This window comes from Pseudophryne corroboree, chromosome 2, assembly GCF_028390025.1.
Source record: "Pseudophryne corroboree isolate aPseCor3 chromosome 2, aPseCor3.hap2, whole genome shotgun sequence".
Lineage (NCBI taxonomy): Eukaryota > Metazoa > Chordata > Amphibia > Anura > Myobatrachidae > Pseudophryne > Pseudophryne corroboree.
Genome location: NC_086445.1, coordinates 606,916,367 through 606,922,093, shown reverse-complemented (window position 1 = coordinate 606,922,093; position 5,727 = coordinate 606,916,367). Strand labels below are relative to the sequence as shown.

The following is a 5,727-nucleotide window of genomic DNA, read 5'->3' as shown; positions in this document are numbered from 1 at the left end:
AGCAGGTGTCAAGCCATGTGTTGCCTTTGTCTATCTGTAATAAGTAGGGGTAAGGACGTTAACCAGCTAGGAACATCCTCCCTTATACATAACCTGGAGCGCATTCATCAGAAGTCATTGACAAGTTCAAAAACTTTGGGTGACAGCGGAAGCAGTCCACTGACAACTAAATCCCTTCTTCTTGTACCCAAGCTCCTGCAAACCACACCACCAACTCCCTCAGTGTCAATTTCCTCCTTAGACAGGAGCGCAAGTAGTCCTGCAGGCCATGGCACTGGCAAGTCTGACGAGTCCTCTCCTGCCTGGGATTCCTCCGATGGATCCTTGAGTGTAACACCTACTGCTCCTGCCTCTGCTGCTGTTGCTGCTGGGAGTCGATCATCATCCCAGAGGGGAAGTCGGAAGACCACTTGTACTACTTCCAGTAAGCAATTGACTATCCAACAGTCCTTTGCGAGGAAGATGAAACATCACAGCAGTCATCCTGTTGCAAAGCGGATAACTCAGGCCTTGGCAGCTGTGTTGGTGTTAGACGTGCATCCGGTATCCGCCGTTAGTTCACAGGCAATTAGAGAATTTCTTGAGGTAGTGTGTCCCCGGTACCAAATACCATCTAGGTTCCACTTCTCTAGGTAGGCGATACCGAGAATGTACACAGACGTCAGAAAAAGACTCACCAGTGTCCTAAAAAATGCAGTTGTACCCAATGTCCACTTAACCACGGACATATTAAACCATTAATTTAAACACTTAATAGAATCTAAAACATGTTATGCATAACTATAAAAGCCTATTACCTTAGTGATTATTATCACTGCTACCCTCTAATTACACTGACAAACAGTGTTTACTTGCTGATTGAAACAATATAACATTAAATGAGTAGTATAATTAACTCCACAGTGAACAATTCTCAATACTTAATACTCAAACTCTGTTAATCGGCTTCCTACTGTAGATACTTAATTATAACACTTGTAGAACACTTATACCACTTTTACACTCGCAGTGAAGTTCATTCCCGGGAATGTGTCCCGGTATATTTGCCGGGACACATTCCCGGGAATGACCCTTTCACATTAGCGGGCTGACCCGGCATATTGCCGGGTCAGTGACGACACCGCTGAGTCTCCCAGAGGCGGTGCTTGGAGATAATCTTCTCCAAGCACCGCCTCCTCCTATGAAGCGAACGGGTGCCGGGTCGCCTTGACCCGGTATACCCATTTACACTGCCAGCTTCCCGGGACGGTCCCGGGTTCAACCCTGGTCGAGACCTGGGATGAAATCCCGGGATGCTCGTCCCGGGAAATGGACCCTGTACCCATTCACACTGAGAAAAATCCCGGGATGATGCGCATTCACGTTCAATATCCCGGGATTTTTCTGCGAGTGTAAAAGGGGTATTAGTTTCACAGCCCAAACATATCTAGGGGAAATGCACACAATTAGTAATGCCTTTTTTCACCTCCCGCTGGGACAGCGTTGTGATAGAATGTGTCCAAAGTGTCTCTGATGTATAGCCAAGTTGAATTTGTAACAGAGAATCAGATCTCCTACAGAAGCCTTTCAACTGATTGGCTTCTGACGGGCGTCCCCGTCTGTATACAAGTGGTTACAAATGCAGATTCTGTACGGAATAAAGTTTATGGGCACAGTAGCTTGAATGTTCACTGCAGCTGTAGCATAGATAAGCTTATCTCACCAGTGTTTACAGCTACCGCATCTCCCGCCGGGCTCCATCTCTATGCCACACACAGCGCTCAGCGGCTCCACCGCTAACGTCAGTGCTGTAATCCTCCCGTTTGTATGGGTTACGTGCAGGCTGCTTGGAGCACAGAGATCCTCCGGCCAGTAATTCCAAGCTCCGTTAGATGTTAGGCCCTCGGCTCGTAGCGGCGGAATAGCACAAGTTCTCACCGGCACTGGGAGAGATGATGTCGGCTTGTATAGGCTTATGTCCATATACAGGGGTATACACTTGACGCATTTCTCAGCCTATTACCAGTGGCTGTTTCTGTACATCCCTGCGGTAGGAGAGCTTTGCTTAAGTAATACTATCACAAGTGTTTATTTACAAACAGTCTGTCTTCACTAATTGTGACAATTATTTAAATACAACTGTATCCTTTTTTAACAGACAGACAGCTGCTTTTGCAGCTCATGTGCTGGATTCTATGTGAATTTTCATGTTGTTATATGAGTCAGCATTTCTGCAACATATTCAGCAACTCATCACTGTGACAATTATTTAAATACAATTGTATCTTTCTGTAATAGACAGACAGCGGCCTATGCAGCTTATGTGCTGGATTCTATGTGTATTTTCATGTTGCTATATGAATCAGCATTCCCGCAATATATTCAGCAACTCACTACTGTGACAATTATTTAAATACAATTGTATCTTTCTGCAACAGACAGACAGCTGCTTAGGCAGCTCATGTGCTGGATTCTATGTGAATTTTCATGTCTTTGTATGAGTCAGCATATGGTATTTCTGCAATATTTCTGCAATATTTCTAGACTCATTTTCAATTTTGATATTTCCATATCACCTACTCAGATTATATTATCAGGTTATATTATTGTGTTGATATACTCAATGTTTATAATAATTTTTTTACATATTTAATGTGTCTTCAGAAAATGATGTAAAGGTTAAATCTTTACTGTTTAATCAATACATGATATACCTCAGTAATTAGGACATACCACTCTTTTTATTGTTTCACCACAATTCTTTTGTGGGGAATTTTGTATGTGCTCTTACCACAATTCTTGTGTGGGGGATTTCACACGGGGGAAAAAAATCTCTCTGCTCCTTTGAGGCCTTTCTTTTTACCCATTTATATCTTTGTTCCCCTTAAACCTGCTTTTTGGGTAATAATTGGCCATTGACAACGTTATTCTTTAGACCATTTTGTCTCAACTTGCTCAAGCAATAGCTATCCCCCATGCTGATAGGTATCTACTTGACTCTCTACAGTCATACCATGCTGGACATGCCCGATCTCATCTGATCTTGGAAGCCAAGCAGCATTGGGCCTGGTCAGTACCAGAAAGGGTGACCCTCTGGGAATACTGGGTACTGTAGTATTAAGGAACATACCTTCCACCGATCAGCAAATTCCACCGCAAGTAAACATTGCAGTGTATTTACCTTAGCTGACTAGTCCAGTAGGAGTCCGGATTCGTAAAAGCCGTTTTTTTCATGAATCTCTCTTATGAATATACAGGTGTATATCAAATCATAAGTTGATAGAGATAATAAGAATTTTCAAACTTTCGCTTCTGACAAACGTCAAACATTAATACTCGCTCAAAATCCAGTGGGTGTGCAGACAAATTTTCTGCCACCTACTTCACATCAAGTGAGTGACATATCACCATATTGTTATTTAATACTTGTTTTTATTAATTTTGCTGATTTATACAGCACCAGCACAGTCTGTCTTCACTAATTGTGACAATTATTTAAATACAACTGTATCCTTTTTTAACAGACAGACAGCTGCTTTTGCAGCTCATGTGCTGGATTCTATGTGAATTTTCATGTTGTTATATGAGTCAGCATTTCTGCAACATATTCAGCAACTCATCACTGTGACAATTATTTAAATACAATTGTATCTTTCTGTAATAGACAGACAGCGGCCTATGCAGCTTATGTGCTGGATTCTATGTGTATTTTCATGTTGCTATATGAATCAGCATTCCCGCAATATATTCAGCAACTCACTACTGTGACAATTATTTAAATACAATTGTATCTTTCTGCAACAGACAGACAGCTGCTTAGGCAGCTCATGTGCTGGATTCTATGTGAATTTTCATGTCTTTGTATGAGTCAGCATATGGTATTTCTGCAATATTTCTGCAATATTTCTAGACTCATTTTCAATTTTGATATTTCCATATCACCTACTCAGATTATATTATCAGGTTATATTATTGTGTTGATATACTCAATGTTTATAATAATTTTTTTACATATTTAATGTGTCTTCAGAAAATGATGTAAAGGTTAAATCTTTACTGTTTAATCAATACATGATATACCTCAGTAATTAGGACATACCACTCTTTTTATTGTTTCACCACAATTCTTTTGTGGGGAATTTTGTATGTGCTCTTACCACAATTCTTGTGTGGGGGATTTCACACGGGGGAAAAAAATCTCTCTGCTCCTTTGAGGCCTTTCTTTTTACCCATTTATATCTTTGTTCCCCTTAAACCTGCTTTTTGGGTAATAATTGGCCATTGACAACGTTATTCTTTAGACCATTTTGTCTCAACTTGCTCAAGCAATAGCTATCCCCCATGCTGATAGGTATCTACTTGACTCTCTACAGTCATACCATGCTGGACATGCCCGATCTCATCTGATCTTGGAAGCCAAGCAGCATTGGGCCTGGTCAGTACCAGAAAGGGTGACCCTCTGGGAATACTGGGTACTGTAGTATTAAGGAACATACCTTCCACCGATCAGCAAATTCCACCGCAAGTAAACATTGCAGTGTATTTACCTTAGCTGACTAGTCCAGTAGGAGTCCGGATTCGTAAAAGCCGTTTTTTTCATGAATCTCTCTTATGAATATACAGGTGTATATCAAATCATAAGTTGATAGAGATAATAAGAATTTTCAAACTTTCGCTTCTGACAAACGTCAAACATTAATACTCGCTCAAAATCCAGTGGGTGTGCAGACAAATTTTCTGCCACCTACTTCACATCAAGTGAGTGACATATCACCATATTGTTATTTAATACTTGTTTTTATTAATTTTGCTGATTTATACAGCACCATTTTTTATATTATCTTTTCTTCTGTATAGAATATTAAAAGTTAAGTTTTATTCTTGCATATACATTGTATAAGTTTCACTACTTCACCAATCAGTCAATTAAAACAAAGTGTGCCCCAGAGAGACACAATAAACAGTCTTTCTTTTGCTTCTCTGCAAAACAACCCTCTAAATGTTTTAGATTCTATTAAGTGTTTATATTAATGGTTTATATTAATAGAAAATAAATATAATTTTTATCTATCCTTTATTTTGGACAGCGCTTTCAATTCAGTTTTTTATTTTGCTATATTAAATCATTGGGAAGTAACAACCCACTACTTTGAGAGCAGCAGTCCTGAATAAGGCGAGGAGTATTAAAGAATAATTAAATCATTCTAGCATTTTGAGTGGGACAGCTGACACACATTTTTAGTTTAGCGCTTTGTTTTTTAAAGCCTATACATCTGCCTTTGATATAGGCAAAGGAGGGGGAATGCACAAGACTCAAGCGCAGTAGAGAATGATTTCAACATTGTGCAAGGTTCTGCATCCCTTTGAACTTGCCACACGTGAAGTCAGTTCAAACACTGCCAGCCTGAGTCAGGTCATTCCCCTCATCAGGCTTTTGCAGAAGAAGCTGGAGACATTGAAGGAGGAGCTAAAACAGAGCGATTCCGCTAGGCATGTGGGACTTGTGGATGGAGCCCTTCATTTGCTTAACCAGGATTCATGGGTGGTCAATCTGTTGAAATCAGAGTACTACATTTTGGCCACTGTGCTCGAAACTAGGTTTAAAGCCTACGTTGTATCTCTCTTTCTGGCAGACACAAGTCTGCAGAGGTTCAAAGACCTGCTGGTGAGAAAATTGTCAAGTCAAGCAGAACGTGACCCATCAACAGCTCCTCCTTCACATTCTCCCACAACTGGGGCTGCGAGGAA

General features: G+C 40.5%; 2 pseudogenes; both read left to right on the top strand.

The window, feature by feature from the left end:
* Window positions 1-2,978: 2,978 nt before the first annotated feature.
* LOC135052650 (5S ribosomal RNA) lies at window positions 2,979-3,097 on the top strand (annotated as a pseudogene).
* A 1,247-nt stretch (window positions 3,098-4,344) lies between these two features.
* LOC135052643 (5S ribosomal RNA) lies at window positions 4,345-4,463 on the top strand (annotated as a pseudogene).
* The last annotated feature ends 1,264 nt before the right edge of the window (window positions 4,464-5,727 follow it).